Below are 23611 nucleotides of genomic sequence, written 5' to 3' on the forward strand. Positions count from 1 at the left end.
GAGTCAACACAAACCGATAAAAATATTTTTTGCAAATTTACACGGATTTTCGTCCTTTTTCGGCCGATCTCCAAAACGTACGATGGTTCTGGATAGAGTGGTTAAAGTAAGGCTACCTAAAGCTGCGCCTACTCGATGGGCTTTCAATACAAAATGTGTTGAAATTGTATACACTTATAAAGATGATTTAAAATCTTGCTTAGAGGAAATTATTGATGAGGAGCAAGATGGTAACAATATAAATCAAGCAACTGGTTTAAAAAGACATTTGGAAGATGAGCATTTTTTATTTTGGTTAAATTTTTTCCATAAAATAATGCCCCATGTTGATATATTGTTTAAACAATTGCAAATGCGAGACATTGATGTTATATCTGTCAAAAATTGTATCCTGTCTTTTAACAACAATATCCAAATAATTAGAAATACTATTTTGGAATCAGAAGTACCAAGCACATCAACAGCAAAAAAAAGAAAAACTACTGCAGAGGATCCAAAGCGACGAACTGCACTTGAAATTTGTGATATTATTATATCTGAAATAAATCACAGGTTTAGTTTCAATGATCATCTCATGATTTCACAGTTATTCTACATAGAGAAATTTGAAGCATACACTACCAACTTTCCGCAAAATATTTTAAAAATGGTGACGGCTAATTATCCCACAGTGAATATTTCCAAACTAAAATCGGAACTTGAAGTCTTATATTGTCGTGAGGATTTTCGCAATAGTGCTGGTGCAGTAGCCATACTTCAGCTTTTTATTAACATGAATTTGTCTGAAACATTTTCTGAAGCAGTGAAGTTATTAAATATTTTGTGCACACTCCCTATGACAACCGTGGAAAGTGAGAGATGTTTTTCTACTTTAAAAAGAGTAAAAACATTCCTGCGTAATACGATGGGACAACCTAGACTTAGTGCCTTGTCTATGCTGAGCATCGAGAAAACGCTTGTCAAGAGCATTCCAAATTTCAATGAGAAGGTCATAGACTATTTTGCAGAACTAAAGGATAGAAGAATTGACTTAAAATATAAAAATATTTAAAGTAAGTTTCGTTTTAATAAATTTACAATTTATTATACTATAAATATTCCTATCTATATATCAGTCAATAACCTGTTCATACCATTTTTCCTATATTTTTTAAAAGATTTACTCTAAAAAAAGACAAATTTAATTTTCGGAAAACTAGGGTAAATAGTATTGAGTTTTATCTAAGTCTGTATTTTTTATCTAAAATATAAATGCTAAAAGATCTTTTAAATACTTTAAAAAATCAACAGTTTGAAGTTTTCAAACCAAAATGACCCCCCTGAAGATTGACCCACGAGCCGCCGCTGATGCCACATAATGCAACTGATAAGATGTTTTTCTAGTAACCAAATTTCCTTCAACGGATAGGGTTTGCAAGGCCTGTACAATTTCAATGAATTGTTTTCGAAAAACCCTAATTACCTTGTATTTCTCGAACCACCGTGTTTCGCAGAAGCTAGGGATATTTTCTATCATATTCCTTCTTAATACTGATTCACGAAAGAAATTGGTTGTATCTTTAATAGTTGCAATAGTATTTTGCACTTCATTTAAACTATTCAAATCGTTCACAACTAAATTTAATCTGTGTGACGGACAGTGGAAAAAAAAAATCGAATAGAAAGAAAATACGAATTCAGGGGTGGTTGCTGTTGCTTGCAGATTTAAAAAATATTAGGTAAATAAAATAATAGCAGATTTCAAATTTGCATTAAAGTTTTGTTAAGTTTATGCGGTTTTTTCATCCCAGCTAGAATGTAGATACAGAGTGGTTGCATTGAAAATCAAGATTAAGTTACACCTTTGTATTTTTCTATATTGCTTATTCACCAATTTTACACTCGCCTCGTCCTCTCTAGGGGGGGCAGTTGCCCCCCTCTGCCCCTCCCTGTGGACGCCCATGATACAGTCCCAATATTTCCAATAATTCTTCTTTTTTTTTAATGAAACGTTATTTGAGCTTGTAATATTGTGAGGCAGGAAATTTTGTGTTGTACGTTTCCCACTCTGAACCTATTAAAATCCGTCTGAGTTGAGCGAACGGAGTTTGATTCTTTTTTACACGTAATTTGGTAATTTCTTTAGATGTGGTTTGTTGTATTTGCCAAAAAGAGAGCTCTGAGATGTTCTGTGCGCTTGCACACTTGGTGCATACTATGAAGGTTTTGAAAGAAATGTTACATGCATGCGTTGTGCACAGACAGAAAAGATTAAAATAAATAAAGGAAAGGCAATTGAAGGTCTTCATGTGCCGTCTAATACTATGAAACAATATAGTGAAACAAATTTCCTCCAATTTCGATCGGAAAAACTGTAACAATAAATATTCCCAGCTTTGATAGGCCCAAAGGAGGTGTTCGAAATATTTTGGGTATCAAACAAGATAAAACAATTGCCGGTTTGCATATTTACAGATGCTTGCGTGTGTAGACACCAGGGTGTTGAAATCAGTTAGGGTTTGGAAAAACAGTACATTTACACATGCTAGCGCGTGTTGACACCACGGTGTTGAAATCAGTTAGGGTTTGGAAAAACAGTACAGTTACAAATACTAGCAGATTTGGACACCAGAGTGTTGAATCCAGCTAGCTTTTTTAGTAATTAATATACATGCATAAATGCTAACGGCTATTGACTTTGATTTTATATACCTACTGCTGTGGAAAAATATTTAAGTGATTTAGGTATTAGTAAATAATTAAACTTGTTGGGATATAAAAAAAAATATATTAACACAAAAGAACAACATAAAAAATAATGTTGCTCTGAAGCTATTTGCTTGTGGAATTTTTATAATTAACTATTTAGATGGGGAACAAGCCACAATTAAACTGAAAAAAATAATTTTATTAACGTTTCGACGTCCAAATCGGGTGTCGTTGTCAAAATACAAAATACATACTACTAAATTAAACAAAAATGTTGTTGCTTAGTAAAAAAATACTTTAAAATGTATAATAATATATTATGTCTGAATTGCCAATATAAATGAGTCAGATTAAACAAATTATTAGAAGAATTTTTTACTAAGCAACAACATTTTTGTTTAATTTAGCAGTATTTTGTATTTTGACAACGATATCGGATTTTGGAGTCGAAACGTTAATAAAATTATTTTTTTTTAAATTTAATTGTGGCTTATTTCCCATCTAAATAGTTAATTATAAAAATGCCACAAACACATAGCTTCAGAACAACATTATTTTTTATGCTGTTTTTTTGTGTTAATATACAGAGAGAGTCTGTAATTTGGAATAAATTCAATATCTCAAATACTAATTGTTTTTTGAAAAATGCTCAGACCCGTTGATTAGTATTTCAAATTGTCCTTTTTGACATACAATAATATTGTATACATGATGTCCCAATTTAGAGATATGACGTCATCGTTGATTTTCTTAAATAGCAACACTGTCATTTTGATAGCAATTTTGATAGAGTGTGTAAAGTTATACACAACTGCAAAATATCAAATTTTTATTCTCTACCATTTAAAAGATAATAGAAAATAACAAAGTTATGTCTGTAATTTGGAATAAATTCAATAATTAAAATACTAATTGTTTTTTTGAAAAATGTTCAGACCCATCGATTAGTATTTTAAATTGTCATTTTTGACATGTAATAATAATAATGTATACAGGGCGTCCCAATTTAGAGATATGACGTCATAATTGATTTTCTTAAATGGCAATACTGTCATTTTGATAGCTATTTTGATAGGGTGTGTAAAGATATACACAACTGCCGAATTTCAAATTTTTATTCCCTACCGTTTACAAGATAATAAAAAATAAAGTTATGAAAAACAAGTAATCAAATAATAATTGAATTTAATAATTATGTATTTCAATTAAGCAAATACTCATAATGTTGCCCTCAATTATTGTCAAATTGTCAATGGGCAACGTTATGAGCATTTGCTTAATTGAAATAATTAAATCCAATTATTATTTGATTACTTACTGCTTTTCATAACTTTGTTATTTTTTATTATCTTGTTAATGGTAGGGAATGAAAATTTGAAATTTTGCAGTTGTGTATAACTTTTTACACCCTATCAAAATAGATATCAAAATGACAGTGTTGCCATTTAAGAAAATCAACGATGACGTCATATATCTAAATTGGGACACCCTGTATACATTATTATTGTATATCAAAAAGGACAATTTGAAATACTAATCGACGGGTCTGAGCATTTTTCAAAAAAACAATTAGTATTTGAGATATTGAATTTATTCCAAATTACACACTCTCTCTGTATTATTGTTTATATCCCAACAACGTTTAATTATTCATTAATACCTAAATCACTTAAATATTTTTCCACAACAGTAGGTATATAAAATCAAAATCAATAGCCGTTAGCATCTATGCATGTATAAGCACTAAAAAAGCTAGCTGGTTTCAACACTCTGGTGTCCAAATCTGTTAGTATTTGTAAATGTACTGTTTTTGCAAACCCTAACTGATTTTAACACCCTAGTGTCAACACACGCTAGCGTCTGTAAACGTACTGTTTTTTCAAACCCTAACTGGTTTCAACACCGTGGTGTCATCACGCGCTAGCATCTGTAAATGTACCGTTTCTCCAAACCCTAACTGATTTCAACACCCTGGTGTCTACACACGCAAGCATCTGTAAATATGCTGCCGGTTTACAATACAGAGTTGGTATAAAATATGGAACAATAAACACACTTTTTTCAAGAAATCAAATAAGAGAATGCAACGAGAATTTTCTTAATTTCGAAGATGTTCCAGACGTTAAGCTGTCTCTAAGAGAAATTAGAACAAAAGATTCTAAACTTGGAATACAAGGCTTTAAAAAAGGGCAATAAGAAATATGTTCTTCAAAACTCTGCAAGTTTAAAAGGTCTAACGTATTGTGTAACTCTAAATGCCATACCTACTGCCTCAGCATGTGAGAATAAACACTATTTTTTTATTTTAATTACGACAATATACAGATAATAAACATTAAAATTAAAAACTGACGTTTTATTAAACCTAATCTAACAAATTACGACATTTTAATAGATGATCGGGGTTTGACTAGTCAAACCCCGATTTCATAAAATTAAATTTCGACCTCTGCCTGACCAACGTAGTCTCTCCTAGGTTTGACTAGTCAAAGGCCGAAACTGAAAGTTATTTAGGGCTTAGGCTAAGACCGTCAGTCAGACCTGAGGATGGTCTAGTCAAACCTAGGAGTGCCTGAAATTCGGGCTTTGACTATAACATATATATTATTTAGGTAATTGATTTATGTATATTTTTTTTAAGTAAATTTTGTATTTATTATTTAAATACTAGCTGACACGAAAAACGTTGTTTTGCCATATAAAATATTTCTCATAAATATTTTTGAAGAGAAATAGAACACTGTAAACTGTAAACAATAACGGCCTATAAAAATAGCAAAACAACAACTATTCATTGTTGACCATTTTTGTGACTGCATTATCGTGAACTATTTTTGCTTATCCGAACGATAAAGGCCCTTTAACCCTTAACTTGGCGGTGTGTACTCCAGGATACGTTGTTTATTATAATTAATTTCTCTATATATACGTAAAGTTGCCGCGAGATTTTAAAAGTACCCTCTCTACAAAGTATTCGCCTAACCAATAAATTAATTTGAATGTCATACACAGAGATTTCCACCAATGAGAGAGCGTTTTATGTAAGCGTGCTAAAAATGGCTTCCAAAAAAGGTGTTAGTTTGTGTCATTCGGAAAGTAAATTCATTTTTTAAATGTTTTAAGTTATTATATGAATTGGTAAACTATAGTTCTAGATAAATAGGCCTGCAACAAACAATCGTATAAAATAATATTCAGGATTTGTTTATAAACAAACAGATAGGATCACTTTGAAAAGTAGTATCTCTGAAAATACATTGCCAGGTTAGCGGCAATTTAGATAGTATCCTTGAATATACATTGGCAGGTACTGATGAAAATTGAATGAGTATCTTTTTGGATACATCACCCGGTATACGGACAAATACTAACTGTTTCTTATTAGCTACTTTGCCCATTAGAGAATTAACAGAAAAGTGATAAAAACATTTGGTATATTATGTTGTAATGATTTATCGTATGTTCTTATCTACTCCAAAAGCTTGTATGTATGTCCCAGCTTGTATGTATGAATCATATATGTATGTCCCGTCAATATTTCTTGAAAGTATTAGTATAAAAAAATGTTACAGTATGTTATCATATTATCAAATTCTATTTTTTACATATTAGGTATATAGAGTGCGACTATAAAGTAACTAAGTAACGCATAAATTCATTAGATATTATCTAAATAAACATAGAAATTCCCGAAACATATCGATTTTTATTTTTAAATTACGATTTTTTGGCATAATACTAGTGACGTCATCCATCTGGCCGTGATGACATTATCGATGACACCGAAAAAGAAGATTCGTAGTCACGTCATATATTCGTAGAATATACCTGGAGAAGATGTCAGAAGAGATCTTTTCGGACACTTTCCAACTTTTACAACCAAAGGACGATGCCGAAACTGTTGCAAAGGACAAACAGCAATGAGTTGTACAAAATGTAGGGCGAGATTATGTTTGACGGAATCCCGTAATTGTTTTTATGATTTTCATAATAACTAAATTTTGTAATTTTTTATACATACTTATAATTACTTTCTACTTTTATTTTTTGAGTGTTCCAAGTTTTATTTGAAGATTTGAATTTAAGTTTTAAAAATAAATGTTTGATCATCATTGTAGTTTATTTCTAATTTATAAATGTACATGATTATATATTAATTAATACAATACTATGTGTATGGTTAAAACCCCTACACAAAAAGCCATCTATTCATAATTATTGAAGTAACACAAAATTCCACAAAATAAAATGACAACATTAAACAAATCTACAAATGTTTCGCTAAAAGTATTGAAAATTCTAAAGACTTTTAGCGGAACATTTTATTGTAGATTTGTTTATTGTTTTCATTATATTTTGTGGAATTTTGATAATTTTGCTTTAATTCAATGACCCAATAATATTTAATATATTGGTCCAAACTACAAATATACATCTTGGCAATGTATCTTTCTAGATACGGAGGTATTTTTTTAATAACCTGGCAATGTATCTATGAGGCATCAGTACTTGTTTTATAGTGTCCCTGGCAATGTGTCTTGCGAGGTACATTGTAATGTACGGTGCGCCTAGTAGTGTACCTTTTGGGATACAATGTCAATAAAATGTCAAAACATTTAAAATAGAAAAAAAAACTGTAATTTACTCTGATAATGGAGCCCTCTAAAAATGACATCCAGTAAGCAAAAACATTTTTCCCTCAGCGGTTATAGGCGCGCCAAGTTAAGGGGCCCTTTAAAGGGCCGTTTAAAAGGTTTGCAAGCAGGAGAACGAGGAAAAAAATAAGAGGGGGTTCACGAAGAACGTGGTTTGATGGTGTCCTGAATAACATAGAAAAAATAGGTGCAAGAGACTGGAGATAATAAGTGAAGGACCACAGACAGTGAAATTATCTAGTAGACTATCGAAGCAAAGAGCCTCTAAGCTAAGGCCTGTATATGTAGTGCTGTATATAAGCAAATATTTACATTTTCTAGAAAAGATTTATATCGCTTGTATGTATTTATGACGGTATATGTCGTAGGAGCACGATTTCTCAGCCTTTGTGTTTAAATATGTAACAGAACAGCACTATGCATTTAGATTTCATTAGGTTTCATCAGGAACCTACAGAGATCTGAATGCAACTCAACCCCAAATGCCAAATAAGCGTCTTCTCAATATTTCCCGCTCAAGTGGTAAGAGCGAAATGGTGTCATCTACTTCGATGGCTATGAACGAAAACAATTTACTAATTATTGTTTTCTGTCCATTTCGGTATATTTCCTGTACAATTTTCGATGCAAAACAAAACTTTTAATAATAAAAATTAACCACAAAATAACCGCAGTCAAAAGTCAATTTTATTTCATAAATATAAATTTAAAATATTTTACAGAATACAAAATGTTTGAATGATGTTAATAAATATCCATTTGCCGTTTGTATAAAAACGTCTTTATTACAATGCTCTAAAAGTGTGATCGGCAGTTTACGTAATATTCCAAAGAAGACATTCATTTATGCTTTAAAATTCATTTCAATACCTTACAAAACATCGGATGTAAAGGAATATCAATATAGATAATTTTATAAATTCGTCCGCTTTTAAACGAAACGAATAAAAGCGTAATATTGTGAAGCTAAAAGTAGCATTATCGAACGGCCTCGCCCGTTTCCATTTTCACTCCTTCACATCGGGTTCGTCCTGGCAACACTCCCGCCGTCATACCACTTTCCGGCTGTCTCCCAGGATTCATCCGTCTCCCTCCTGACGACGACGACCAATAATCGTGGGGGATAGTACGCGTTCCCTGTCAGCTGACTTGATTCATTTTATGAATTCTAAATTGAATAACAAATCTTTTTTGTTTTATCTATTTTAGCTTACCGTTATGGTTCAATAGATATTCATTTAGTGCAAAAAATGAATTAAAACAATTGAACAAATAACAATACGTATAATCTGCAATATATTCTGCAATCCTAGCATCCATATTCCTACGCTGTTTCTGGTTGCCATTAACCATATAATAAAAGGCATACCTAAATCATTTTACTCTAGTTACTATACCAATAATCTAGTATTATAGGCTATTGATTATGTACTAAAGCAGCGGTTCTCAATCTGTGGTACATGTACCACTGGTGGTACATATCGTTATTTGAGGTGGTACATAAAACGCAAAAACAGCTAAAATCAGCACCACTATTATAGTTAATTAGATCACCTAGCTAGATAGGGATTTTAGTTAGGTGGTACACTAAAAATAATAAAAGCATTTGGTGGTACATGGCCCAAAATGATTGAGAACCGCTGTACTAAAGAAAGGAACTACAACGTTAACGGGGTTTTATTATTTCATATGGTCAATGAATCTCTATATATGAAAAAACCGCGGAGTACTACCATTTAAAGGGGTGCGTTTTTGAGAAATGGGTGAATTAGTCCCTGGGCATAGGTTACATTAGGGTGAGTTCTATGCACTTTTGGTACAAACACGTCTATATAAAAATTGTTCCTGGTTAAATTTCAGATCTAAATATAACTTTTTAAAGTCAAACATACTTTTTTTTACAAAAATATATTCAAAAGAAAAAGCACAAAGAAACGCAAAAGAATGAAATTTTGTTTTTTGTCCCATAACTTTTGTCCACGGGGATATAGGTATAGATATTGCTTCACAGAAAAAAAACTTACACATTTTGTCTTTAAAATGTTGTTTGGTAGAGGTCATTAGGATTTACAGTTTTCGAAATATGATTTTTCAAAGTTTGCCACTCACAGCAATTTTGGGTAATTTTCCTTGTTATTTCGCAAATATTGTTCTGTAACTTTTTTCTACATAACTTTAGGCAGATGCAATGGTACATGTAAGAGGAATAGAAATCAATTACCTTTAAAATGTTCTACTGTATAAAGTTGTACAACTTCTTTTAAAGAGGTTATCTTTTTCAAGACTTCATACTTTTAACGAGTTTTTATATTTTTTACGATTATTTTTTAAATTTCCCATTATAACTTTTTTTTTCTACATTTAGGTATAAGTATATTATACAATAAAAAGAAAGCTTATTCTGTTTACTTTAAAATGGTGTATTATAAAAAATTCTAGGATTATTTTTGAATAGGATATGCTTTTTCAAAATGTAATAAGTACTTGCAACGATTTTTGATTTTAGGATTATTTTTTAAATTCCTCATTATAACTTTTTTATGTGATTGTGTGTTATGATTGAATCTTATTTTTTATAGGTAATACTTTGGATCCAATTGACTCTGCCGGGCAAACTTCAAAATATGGATTAATTCCAATATTTACTGTCAAAGCTTCTGCACCACAAGCTTTGCTTGAAAAAATAGCATGTAAATGTACCAAAGAATGTACAAAAAACTGCGGTTGTAGGAAGATGGGAATTAGTTGTTCAATATTCTGCAAAGGGTGCATGTGCAATGGTACTAATTGTGGGAACTCTAAGATAACTGAGGTGTCAGAAGAAGATATTGAAGCTAGTGCTAACGAAGAGATGGACTTTGATTTTAAAAAAATTTTAAATGACAACGTTTAAATAATTTTAACTAAAGTTATGTTTTCTAAGACTAATGTTTATGTAATTTTTGTAAAAGAAATAATTTTAAATATTACAGGTAAAAAATATCAAAGAATCACTCGGTTTCCATTACATATTTAAATATAGATGATACACCATTTTAAAGAACAGAAAGTAAGCCCTCTTTATTGAACAATATATATGTATTCATGTACAAGAAAAAAAAAAGTTATAATGAGAAATTTCAAAAATAATCGTAAAAAATGTAAAAAATAATATTTTTTTTATATTAGGTATTATATAATATATAATATATGATATAATATTATATTGTATATACTATAATATATAATATAATATATAGTATATAATATATTATATAATAATATTATTTTATTTTTATATTATATTATAAAAAATCGTTAAAAGTATAAAATCTTAAAAAACCATAATCTCTTTAAAAAAAGTCGTACAACGTTATACAGCAGACCATTTTAAAGGTAATTGATTTCTATTCCTATTACGTGTACCATTGCTTATACCTAAAGCTACGTAGAAAAAAGTTACAGAACAATATTTGCGAAATAACAAGGAAAATTGCCCAAAATTGCTGTGAGTGGCGAACTTTGAAAAATCATATTTCGAAAACTATAAATCCTAATTACCTCTACTAAACAACATTTTAAAGAAGAAATATACAGTCTTTTTTCTGTAAAGCAATGTCTATACCTATATCCTCGTGGACAAAAGTTATGGGACAGAAAACAAAATTTCATTCTTTTGGGTTTCTTTGTGCTTTTTCTTTTGAATATATTTTTGTAAAAAAAGTATCATTGACTTTAAAAAGTGATATTTAGATAGGAAATTTAACCAGGAACAATTTTTATGTAGACATGTTTGTACCAAAAGTGCATAGAACTCACCCTAACGTAACCTGTGCCCAGGGACTAATTCAGCCATTTCTCAAAAACGCACCCGTTTAAATGGTAGCACTCCGCGGTTTTTTCATATATAGATGTCCATTTTCCATATGAAATAATAAAACCCCGTTAACGTTGTATTTCCTTTTAGCTATCTTATTTTGTATATAATCAATAGCCTATTAGTAGTTGAATCTCAGGAGTTCCGCCAACCAAGCTATCCAGGTGCAGACTACAATTATTTTTACAATCGTTTCAACAATTTTGGATGAGATTCACAAAAGAATACTTTCACAACCCCAACTACTAGGTCTGGATCCCGCGTATGAAAAAAAAATATTAACAGCAAGCTGAAAATTTGTTAATAGCTTAAGGGTGTCTAGTCGGACAAACTTTGATATATGGGAACACTGGAAAAGGGGAAGTTTTAACTGTGGAACAGGTTAAAAATTTGGAATGGTCAGACCACGAAAACGTCACATGTATTTTGTCCGACAGAACTTCCAATAGGGAACTTAAAAATATTTTGCATAAAATTGTTAATTTATGTTTAAAAATGTTATATTCAAAATATTACGTCTTAACAATGAATGGTGTACGTACAACAACTGATCAAAGTTCCGCCCTAAATTTCCGTTTCAAACAACTTCAAAAGCGCGAGCTGGGGTCTGACGTCACCAACCACTGTTCTCGTTCGCCCTTTCGGTGAGCTATTGCATGGAATGCATTTTACCATTGCTAGTTGTGCGTGTCGAATAACTGTGTTGTTTGATCGGTGTTTATATTATTGTATTTAGTGTATTTAGTGTATAATATACTTTATCAAAATTGAAAACAAATCTGCCCAATATAAGAACTATATAGTGCCGGAATGCCAAAGCACAACTGTCAGAATATCCAACAAACATTTTTTTACTCTACTAGCAGAACCAAAAACGTCGATTAAAATGGCTAAAGGCTGGCTTGCGAGATAAAAAGGATATTTCACAAAGTAGCAAAGGTCTTTATTTCTGTGAGCATCATTTCGATGTGAGTATTTATAATATCTAATTAGGTATCTAATAAAACATTTTCTATTTTAAGAAAAAATATTAGTTGTCGTTTCATGAAATGTGCCTACTTAAACTTGTTTATTGGTTACAGTTGGAACAAGACATGGATAACTATATATAATTCAAGATTATGGGTGGTCCCAAAATTATTAAGTCAGGTGTTGTCCCGCACATATTTGATTGTCAACTAGATAGAAAACGAGCTTTTTCTAAGCCTGTGAGGGAAGCCCTTAAAAGAGTTAAACGACAACGTCTTGAAGATGCCGCTTCTACATCTAAGTCTGTTCTAGAGGACAATGATGATAAGAGACAGTGTGATCCTAATTTCACAAACTTAGTTCAATAAGGACCTGAATTAAACCAACCAGCTTTACCTCAAAACGGTATCTCAATAAAGGTATTCAGTGTAAATTTCAAAGGAGTGTTACAGTCGAGTTGTCAGCATTGCAAATACATAATAAGGATACAGGAACTTCACCTATAAATACGGTGACCATATGTACTTATTTAAGTAGGACAGTATTTATTTTTAAATATTGTCCTAATGTACTTTAAAACCTTTCTAAGGACACGCGAATGTACTTATTTTTTCTAAAAAATGAATATTTTTTTCTTTCACTACTTTTAAACAAATTTCTTTGTATACTGTTCCAGGTATTGCAGCTTTTGTGTCAGGATGGTTTCCAATATTTCCATTCTTTTGTTGACTCTTCTCATGACTTCATTGTTTGTTACAGGCTCGGTCCATGCTATCTTCAGGTACCTTCACCCACACTTCAAATGCTTCCAACTTTTTAGTAGTCGACGCGTTAATTGACCATGCTTCTATCCCGTAAAGCAGAGTCGAGAAAATATAACACCTTGCCAGCCTAACTCTTAAGTCTTAATTATTTCAGTTCTCTTGCACAAACTACCTTTCTTATTTTATTGAAGTTGGTTCTTGCCTTCTCTATTCGAACTTTGATTTCTTTGGAGTAATCGTTTGTGTGACTAATTATTGTGCGAAGATAGTTGTAGTTTTCAACTTGTTCTAAAGTTTTACCTTTAATTGTCAGGCTTTTATCATTATTTTGGGTTTTTGATATCCTCATAAATTTAGTTTTCTTGTTGTTTACTGATAATCCATACAGTTCTCCATACTCAACTTTGTTTATTAGCTTTTGGAGGTCTTGGAGTTTGTCCGATATTATGATAGTGTCGTCAGCATATCTAATGTTGTTAATTGGCGTTCCATTTAGGTACCTTTATTCCTGCTGTTTCTCCCTCAAGAACTTTTTCATAATTTCTTCAGAGTATGTATTTAATAGTAATAGTGACAATACACACCCCTGTCGCACTCGTCTTTTAATTTCGAACTCTTCTGATGTGTGTTCGTTAATGTGTATGTGTGTCTGCTGTTTATAATATAGATTTGTTATAATTCAAAGATCATTGTATTGTAATTGTTTTGCTTTGAGAACATCGATTAGCTCTTTGTCGCGGACATTATCGAAAGCCTTGTTGTAATATATGAAACAGACGTACATATCCTGGTTCACATCCAAGCATCTCTGAATTAGTAGTGTAAATCCAAAGTTTGTTTCTTTTCTTCAATATCCATATCAAGTGTTTGGGGTAAATGCGTTTATGAATGATCTTTAAAAACATTTTAAGTGTGTGAGACATCAGGCTTATGGTGCGGTGGTCGTACACAATACACAAAACTTCACTGCACAAGTGAAACATTTTTACACAAAATGTGTAACCTACCTACAAAACTGGAGTACAAATTTTCATGAATTTAAACTATTCAAAAGCATAGATCTAAAGCGGCTTCACACTCTCGGCGAAGTTACTTCGCCAAAGTTGACCGAAGTCCGAAGTACCCTCTCTACACACTCGTTCTACTTCGCGAGGAAGTGCGATATCGACAAAGAGCGGTGCGATACCGACCAAGATCCCTTTGACCAGACCGACAGAGAATGGAAGTAGAACTAAGTGAGGCAAAGTTACACAAGGTGGCCGTCTACACTCTCGTACTGGTTGAACCTCGATCGACTTCGGCGAGAGTGTGGAGCTCGCATAAGAAGTGAAATAACATGGAACAATGTTTGTTATTCTCTCGAAGCTTTTAAATTGTATATCAAGGCAACCATGTTAAACGAAGATCAACTGTTTGACGAACTGGGAATTTTGAAAGACGTGGCTACAAGTGAAAAAATTGCTGAGTGGAACAGAGAAGAAAAAAATAGTCAGGATCGATGGCTTAAAGTTTTTAAGTGTGTAGATCAATTCAAACTGAAAAACTTACAAATATTGTGCGAATTTATTTTTTGTCTTCGGGGTACTAATGTGGCTATCGAGCGTTTATTTTCTGTAATCGGAAATGCGTCGGAAAAGTCACAAATGTCCATATCCACTCTCAAGGCAGCGATGCTGGTGTACGTAAATTTTCGGACATTTTCGGACCTTCTTAAATTAATTTTAAGTTCAGAAAAATATGAATGAATCAAAAAACCGGAAGAAGATGAGGCTATTCCAGGTTCCTCATCTAAAAACTCTTAATTACAGGCGTGTAAATTTTTCAAAGTTAATGTAATATGTTATGTTTAGTTTCATTGATATAATTTTTTATGTTTAGCTGCATAGTTTATTTATTTTTAATGCCAAAAAGTTATATTTGTCCAATAACAAGATACATTTTGCGTTTTTAATACATTTTTGTTTTTTGTACTTTTTTTCTTTAAAAAGATATGGTCACCGTACCTATAAATGACTTGAAACATTATTTGAAGATACAAAAAGTGAATCAGGAAGTTCTGTATTTAAAGATAATAGTGAATATAGTGGTAGTAATTACTATTGGGACAATGAAAATGATTCTGTATCTTGCGATGAAGATGCGAAAGAAGAGGAAGCAAAACAATTTAAAAGTTTGTCTCTGAATTGTACAGTGATGAAGTTTAAATACATACCTAGATTGTATACGTTTCATTTTATACGTTTTAGTTAATGGAAATAAAACACAAACAATGCATCTATTTTCAACTCTAAACCAGATAAGAACAGGACACACATTTATGTCTCTTGGAGATGATTTCGCCATAAGCGAAAGAAAGGCTTCGAGAATATTTGCAAAATCTGTTCAATTAATTAGTAAATATTTAAGATGTATTTTTAATCCCCAAGTTAGTTCAATTAAATTAAACTTACCCTTGGCATTTAAATTATTAAAGACGATTAAAATGTACTATACAATCCCCAGAATAACCTAATCGCTTTGTTTTGAAAAACCCTCATGAATAATAGTACTTATGCGTTTTAAACCCTTTAGAAAAGAAGTAATTTCTAAAGATTTATAAATTTCACTTTGAAACTATACAATTGATTGTAGAACTATACAAGAATACAAATACTACCTGGTAATTTCCAATTAAATGCGATTAAAACGTAATATCGTTATATATAATATATAATATACAATTCCGGTAATACTCTAATCGCGTTGTTTTCGACTCCTAGCCCGGTTGACCGTGACCGTGGTTCGTGACGTCAGACCAATAGAAGCACGTTCAAACGCCTCCCTAGAAATTTGAATTTCATAGCATTTTCAAAGCCTCGTTATAAACGTATGGGTTAAAAAGATTTGTTTTTTTTTGCATGCAAGCGCTTTAAGATCATGTTTTCTTATGTTTTTTAATATAATTGTAATATTTAAAAATTTATGCATGTTCCCTATTGATTTGTTACCCTTTCATTAAACTCTCATGCAAAAATCAGGCTGCTATTTATCACCAAATGGGCATTATAATGAGTGGAACACGTGTAGAACATGTCAAATGACAGGAATTATGACAGGTGATAAATAGCAGTCTGATTTTTGCATGAGAGTTTAATGAAAGGGTAACAAATCAATTGGAAGTTCTGTCGGACAAAATACATGTGACAAATTTTTAACCTGTTCCACAATTAAAACTTCCCCTGTTCCAGTGTTCCTATATATCAAAGTTTGCCCGACTAGACACCCTTAAGCTATTAACACATTTTAAGCTTGCTATTAATCAACTTTTTTTCATACGCGGGATCCAGGCCTATACGCTTTCAATATGTAAATGGAAAAACCAGGCTACTGTGCTTGCAAACCACCGGGTCTGGTTTAATATTAAGTTTGACTAGTATTAATCGCAGAGCTGGATTTAAGGCAGTGGAGGCCCCTGGGTAGAATTGGTGTGAGGCCCCTATGTCCTACCATTAAAAAATGTTGATCTTCTTTTATAAATAATCTATACTTTTCGACTTTTCGAGGTTTTTTAATTGAAAATTCCTTGTTTACAATGCATGTTTTTGAAAAAAAAAATATGGTTTAAAAAAATCAGAATTTTTTAAATTTTCGTAAATTTCATTTTCTTTTGATAATAAATAACTCCCTGAATACTCAATATACGTAAGAAATGATACAAAGCTAAATTTTAATTTTCCGTTTGACAAAGCTTTAAATTTTTGTGTGATAAAAAATAACTGAGGTACAAACGTTTAAAACCTAAATTGGACCGCGTTATGTAACAACGGATTAACCGCCAAAAATTCAAAATCGAGATAATAGTGCCATCTTGCAGCTAGGGTGCAAATCTATGTATAAAAATATGGTTTTTGAAAAAAAAATTAAAAAAAAGCAGTTTTTAAATGCCTGTATTAAGCGACATTTTTTATTTTATTAAAAAAAATCTCACATTAGGATTTGTAATATCGAAATAAACGCCAAGTTGATTTTAAAGAATTAAAAACTCTTACAACAAAAATTGGAATATCAAATCAAGCGCCAATAATGGTACATAATCCATTGTCATAAACAATTTTTGTAAGTGTAATAACGAATCAAGCGCCATGAATAGTCGGTTAATTCTTTATTACAAAACATAACATATTTTCTAACGTTTAAGATATCGAACTAAAAGACATCCTTTGTCAGGTAATTAGTTATTTTAAAACAAAGTTCGCGCTCTAATGAATCATTGTATCATAGTGCCTCAGTCGTCAACCAAGAAATGATCAGAGTGTTGTCATTTCTTATCAGGTTACACGACGTGCATAATAAAATAATCAGCTTAGATCTACTTTTTTTAATCCATCAAAATGAATAATCTAAGCCTTATGAATAAAAGTTCTAGAAATTACAAACTTATATGTATAGATTTAGAAAAAAAGTGCAGTCTCTTTTTCCTTGGAAAAGAATGAAAATTTATTACCAGAGCCGGAGGTACGGATTATATTATATGAAATTACATTTAAATACAGTGAGTCCATTTACAGAAAAGATGACTTGACGGCTTTAATGGATCGTTGGATTTCGATATTGAAGACTTCGTAGTTAATATGTTTTTGGTGTATTTTCTATGTAAACGATATAACTTTTTATACGTATTAACGCGAAAAATTTAATAAAACATTATTATAACACGCATTTTTTATTTTGAAACATTAGATTAAGCGCCAAATATGTCTTTTAATCCGGATCTTAACTCATGCATATCTTAAAAAATCATTAACGAATTAAGCGACATTTGATCGAATACCCTTTAAAATATAAATTATTTTAAAAAAATTTAAAACACATGTAAAATTCTATTTATATCTGAATTAACATATTAAATATGAAATATGTCAGTACTATATTTTAAAAATAGCACCAAAAACAAATTTAAAATCTTTAAACCGATTTATCTCAAAACTACATTTTGCCGCTTAATCCGGTATTACATAATACGGTCCAATTTTACTGTGAATACAATGTAACCATGTAACCCTTTAACATTTTGTCTTTTAAAAAATGATGGATTTAGAAGATTAAGTTTAATACGATGTTATAGCCCTTGCCAATTATCTTTGAAATGGTTGTCGGACAAATTTGATATCATAAAAATTAACGGAGTTATTCTAAAAAAACCAATAACATTTTTTTGAAAAAAAAATTGTAGCAGAGGTTTTGTATGTATAAAGGATGCGGAGAAGTCCAATTACTCGTTTGTAGTAGATACGAAAAAAAAATATTCAGATAAGATTGGGCATAGATAAAACAATAATTTAAAAATATTTTCAAATATAGAGGGCCACCCGTATTGATAGCTTGAAACAAATTTATCTTTTTTTAATTGAACATATTTTTATATTTTTGGATTCTCCTCGATATTTTCTTTCTTAAAGTATAAGGTTTTGCAATGATACCTATACGAAGTAGTTTAAAAAATAACGTTTTTTTTTGCTAATTTCATAGCAATATTCACACCCTGTATTCCAAGTATTCCACCTAACTTTTTTTATTTGTCAGTTATCGTGGCTTCTTGCCAAATATTAAGTGCAACAATAATAGGTACTACGTGAAATTTTATTAGTTTGTCAGTGAAAATATTCAATCAAAAATATTTTTTTCATGATTTTCGATTAGAGGGGTAGTTGTTAAAAGAGCTGAAAATTAACTAAAATTATAAATAATGCATATAAATGTTAAAGAATATTTTTTCTATTCAATTAAACGAGATTTCCTTCGCCAGAACGCTGAGATCTGCATTTTTACCTTTAAAAAGAAGGGCGTATTTCACCCCTAAGATGCAAAAAGCGCAAGTTGGCACTATATCACTTTTATTTTTTGAGGTATCCTCTAACCAGTCACCAATTTTCATGAAAATCGATGTAAGCTCAACCAAATCGGAGGTGAAAGTCTTCAGTGAATGCACTTTCAGAAATATAAAGAATAATTTTAAAAAAGGGTGGCACAAAGAGCAAGTTGGCACCATATCATTTTTGTTTTTTGAGGTATCCTCTAACTACTTACCAACTTCCATGAAAATCGATGGAGGTTCATTGAAATCGGACGTAGAAACTTTCAGTGACTGCATTTCAGAAATATAAAAAATTATAAAAGAAAAGGTGGATTTCACCCCTAAAATGCAAAGAGCGCCAGTTGGCACCATAGAACTTTTGTTTATTGAGGTATCCTCTAACTACTCACCAATTTTCATGAAAACCGATGCAGGTTCAACGAAATCGGAGTTAACAACCTTCAGTGACTATACTTTCAGAAATCTAAAAAATAATTTTAAAAGTAGGGGTGCATTTCACCCCTAAAGTGCAAAAACCGCAAGTTAGAGCTATGTCACCTTTGTTGCTTGAGGTATCCTCTAACCACTCACCAATTTCCATAAAAATCGATGGAGGTTCAACGAAACTCCACCTTCACCGACTGCACTACAATATTTTGTAGAATACATAAATAAAACCACGTAATTAATATTACTTCTATTTTGATATTGGATGATTGTGAAGTAAACAATAAATAGACATAGCTTTGTAAATTTCATTTGGAAATAGAACTATTATAAATGAAATAATATGTAAACAAAAAAAATGAAAAAATATTTAAAGCACACAGTCTATATATTCAGAGCAGACATTATTTTTAGCCTCAAAATCAAATCATTAGATTGTAGATCTCAAGTCTCAAATTACTTTTGTTTCCACATTTAAAGTGATGTTAGAATTAGATCGTATTTATGAAAGAGATAATACTACTGTTTATTATATTTCAATGTGGGTGTGAATTGTATACACTTGTTTGTATATCGTCTGGGAATTTTTTGAATCGTTTTTCTCCCACACACTTCTTTAATCTAGAAAGTGATGTCATCAGCTATCTGCTCCAATATTGTTTTACTAATATCTCAGATAGAGCTTTGTGAATGTTTTAATGTGACGTGTTTTTAATTAAAATTATTACTAGATCAGCAAAACATATCTCTTATGAACCAACCAGCAAGATGAAGACGAAATCGTACTTATTTCATTGCTGTGTTTTCACGTATGTCTTTATCTAATATTACAGGGGTGGCCAAGTTCCTTGATAGTCCGAGTCATTTTTCAAAATTTAAAATTTTTCGCGAGCCGCAATTAAACATATTAATTAAAAAGTGTAAAAAATGTATTAAATTTTCCTCTCACTGTTTGGACTACACGAATTTTAAACTGAAATAAAATGATTCACATCGTTTTTTTAAATATGCAAGTAATTCTCAAAGTTACTTTTATTAATTCTGAATACTTCAATTTTTCATCATCCTACCATATTTTTCTAGGACGACTTACTGATCTTATACCGTCTCTCAAACAACACTGTCTTTAACAATCTGTGTTCCTCTGATCTTACCACTTGACCTGCCCATCTAATCTTAGCTTTTATATGTCTGAGGATGTTTTCAATAGCATAGAGAGTCACCAATTCAGCATTACGTCGCCTTCTCCACTCTCCTGTTGATCCCCTCAATTCATCTCTCTGAGGGCTAAATCGATCTGAGAACTTGCCTTTCAAATATCAGCAGCTTACCTATTTTCCGCTGATGTTGAGTCCATGTTTCACTTTCATATGTGAATAATTGGGCGAATAATTGGCATGTACAATCTTAATTTAGATTGTCTTTTAGAGCAGCTTAGATCTTAATAATGATGATAGGGAGTATAAACTTTTTTACTACCTACTTCGAATTTGTGGTCATTAGTAGTTATGTTCTGGCTAACTCTTGGTCTTGGATTTTTGGTTACTAGCTGTATTTCGTCTTATCTTCATTTTGTCGAAGGCCCAGACTACTTGTTTCTTCCTCGAGTTGTGAAAACACCTCTCTCACGTCTCTTGTAGAATGAGCGACTGCACCTAGATCATGAGCAAAGGCCAAAATTAGTTTTGATCCTCGATTCGCAAATCGCCGTGTCAACTCAGATGATATTTTACTTATTACATATTCTAAGGTCAAATTGAATAGCAATGGTGATACGGGGTCTCATTGTCTAAGTATTGCTGTTAAATTTAGTCTTTTATATTTGTTGTCAGTAATTTAAGACATTTTGAAACACAAAAATTAAAAGTAATTCAGTTACACTTATTGAGAGCCACAGATATTCCTTTAAAGAGCCACATGTGGCTCGCGAGCAACAGTTTGTCCACACCTGTAATATTAGATGTTATTTGCGCTTATTCTGATAAATTTTTGATACCATACCTATCTTATTATGATGCTGACGATCGGCAGTAGATAATTCGTTTATGCTAAAGAGTGTTTGGAATTAGAACAAAAAAAATTGACTTGTAGATATGGGATACGGACGTTTCGCCCCCGCCGTTTCGCCCCCGACCGTTTCGCCCCCGCCGTTTAGTCCCCAGCCGTTTCGCCCCCGAACCGTTTCGCCCCCGAACCGTTTCGCCCCCGGGATTTTACCTAACATTTTTAACTAGTTGCATTGAGTTATAAATACAATGTTAGTAATACATTTACCTATTGATCATTTTTTGTTCTTAGCTTAGGTTAGGAAAGGTTAGGTCCGTAAATTATAAGTAAGGCAAAATGAGTTTTCTGAGAACAAAATCCTTTGTGTAAGAAAATATGTAAAATTATTTCTGAGAACAATTATGTATTAATCCTGTCTATCTACTATAAATATGTGTAACAAAGCACTTCTAAGAAAAACAAACAAAAAATGAGCAATAGGTAAATGTATTATTAACATTGTATTTATAACTCAAACTAGTTAAAAATGTTAGGTAAAATCCCGGGGGCGAAACGGTTCGGGGGCGAAACGGTTCGGGGGCGAAACGGCTGGGGACGAAACGGCGGGGGCGAAACGGTCGGGGGCGAAACGGCGGGGGCGAAACGCCCGTAAACCTGTAGATATGTAGCAAACTAACTAAATAATCTGGTTGCGTAAATAATGGCAAGAAGATGTATTAATTATACATATGAATTTAATAAGCAGTAAAATAGTGGAAACCTATACTTATGTATATTAGATCACTATATTTTTAAAATAAATATATATGTAGTAACATTGGAAAATATAGCACCTAATAAATTAAGGCAGAAATGTTCCTGGTTGTTAAACTACTCCGTTAAATTTCCAAGCCGAGACATGATTCTTCTTTCAACATTGCGTTTCACCTTCATTTTCACCTTCTTGTCTCATAATTTCCTCTTTTTCGCTCTTCGAATATTTTGAAGAGCACGAATTACTTCTTTCTCTTTATTCATTTATAGGAAAATTTTCTAATTCATCATACTAATAGTGTATCTATCGTATACGTAGCATTTTACGATAACACCATCTATCACCATCGATCACTAGCGGAGTGATTGCCGCCCTCTTTGGGCTCTTCCGATTCATTTGTCGCGGTGAATTAGTCCGCATTAACATTTTGGTTTTACAACCAATTATTGGTTGTGTGACTTGGCATCTTCTACAATTTTTCTCCATTCGTTTCTGTTTTTGCTTGTGGTTACCTATCCTCTAACTCCCATCTTCTTAAGGTCCTCGACTATGTGGTTCTCCCATCTGGTTTTTGGTCTTCCTCGTGGTCTGCCTGATACAGATCCATTTGGTAATTTTTTTGATAACGGCTTCCGGATTTCTCCTTTCTATATGTCCCAGCCATCTGATCAGGTCTCTATTTGGTAATCTTCTTGATAACGGCTTCTGGATTTCTTCTTTCTATAATATGTCCCATGCATCTGAGTGTGAACGACCGTAGCTCAACGGAATGATCACTGGCCTCATACGCCAGAGCAAGCTGTTTCGAGCCCTGCCAACGACAATCAATTTTTCATTTCTAAAAATGATACGAGCCGTTTCATTGTGCCTCGGAGAGCGCGTTAAGCCGTTGGTCCCCCTGGGCTAGTGTGCATCGACACTAGTTACTTGAAACAGGGTTAAAGATGTAAATGGCGCCGGAGTAATCCGAGAGGATCTCCCCGGCAAAAATGCCATACGATATTATTATTATTATTATTATCCATATGAGTCTCTGTGTCTTGATAAATCTGACGATGTCTTCTCCTTTCAAAAGTTCTCTTATTTCGTGGTTCATGAGTTTTCTAAATTCAATATTACCTAAATTTAGTGGGCCTGCTATCCTCTGAATTATTTGCTTCTCTAGGTTCCTCAATCTTTCTGTGTCAGACACATTACTTCAGCACCATATGTGATAACTGGTCTAATTGCTACTCTGTAAATTTTCAGTAGTAATTGCACAAGAGCTCTAAAATTATCGAATTTTTCCCGAGTGACACTTTGACAGTTTTAATTTCACGACCCGAAGGGGAGTGAAATTATGTCAAAGTGTCACGAGGGCAAAAATTCGATAATAATTTTAGAGATCGAGTGCAATTTGTTGCGATTATTTCATGAATAAAACTGTTCAAAACCAAAATTTTATTGTAATTTATTTATGTAAGTACAAATTAGTACAATTAAACACACAATTATTATAAATATTTGACGGTTGAAAGTCATCACTTTTATAATTTTTAAAACATTAATTGTCATTAATGTCACTGAATGTATTTTTTCGTAGTAACGAAGGGCATCTGACGTAATATACTTGACGACGGGATGTTATCAAAAATTATC

General features: G+C 32.1%; 1 protein-coding gene across 1 annotated transcript in view; it reads right to left on the reverse strand.

The window, feature by feature from the left end:
- LOC126879769 (homeobox protein orthopedia-like) overlaps window positions 1–23611 on the reverse strand; it is a 257712-nt gene that overhangs the window by 64058 nt on the left and 170043 nt on the right. The gene's annotated exons all lie outside the window — the stretch shown is intronic.

Source organism: Diabrotica virgifera, chromosome 2, assembly GCF_917563875.1.
Source record: "Diabrotica virgifera virgifera chromosome 2, PGI_DIABVI_V3a".
Classification (NCBI taxonomy): Eukaryota; Metazoa; Arthropoda; class Insecta; order Coleoptera; family Chrysomelidae; genus Diabrotica; species Diabrotica virgifera.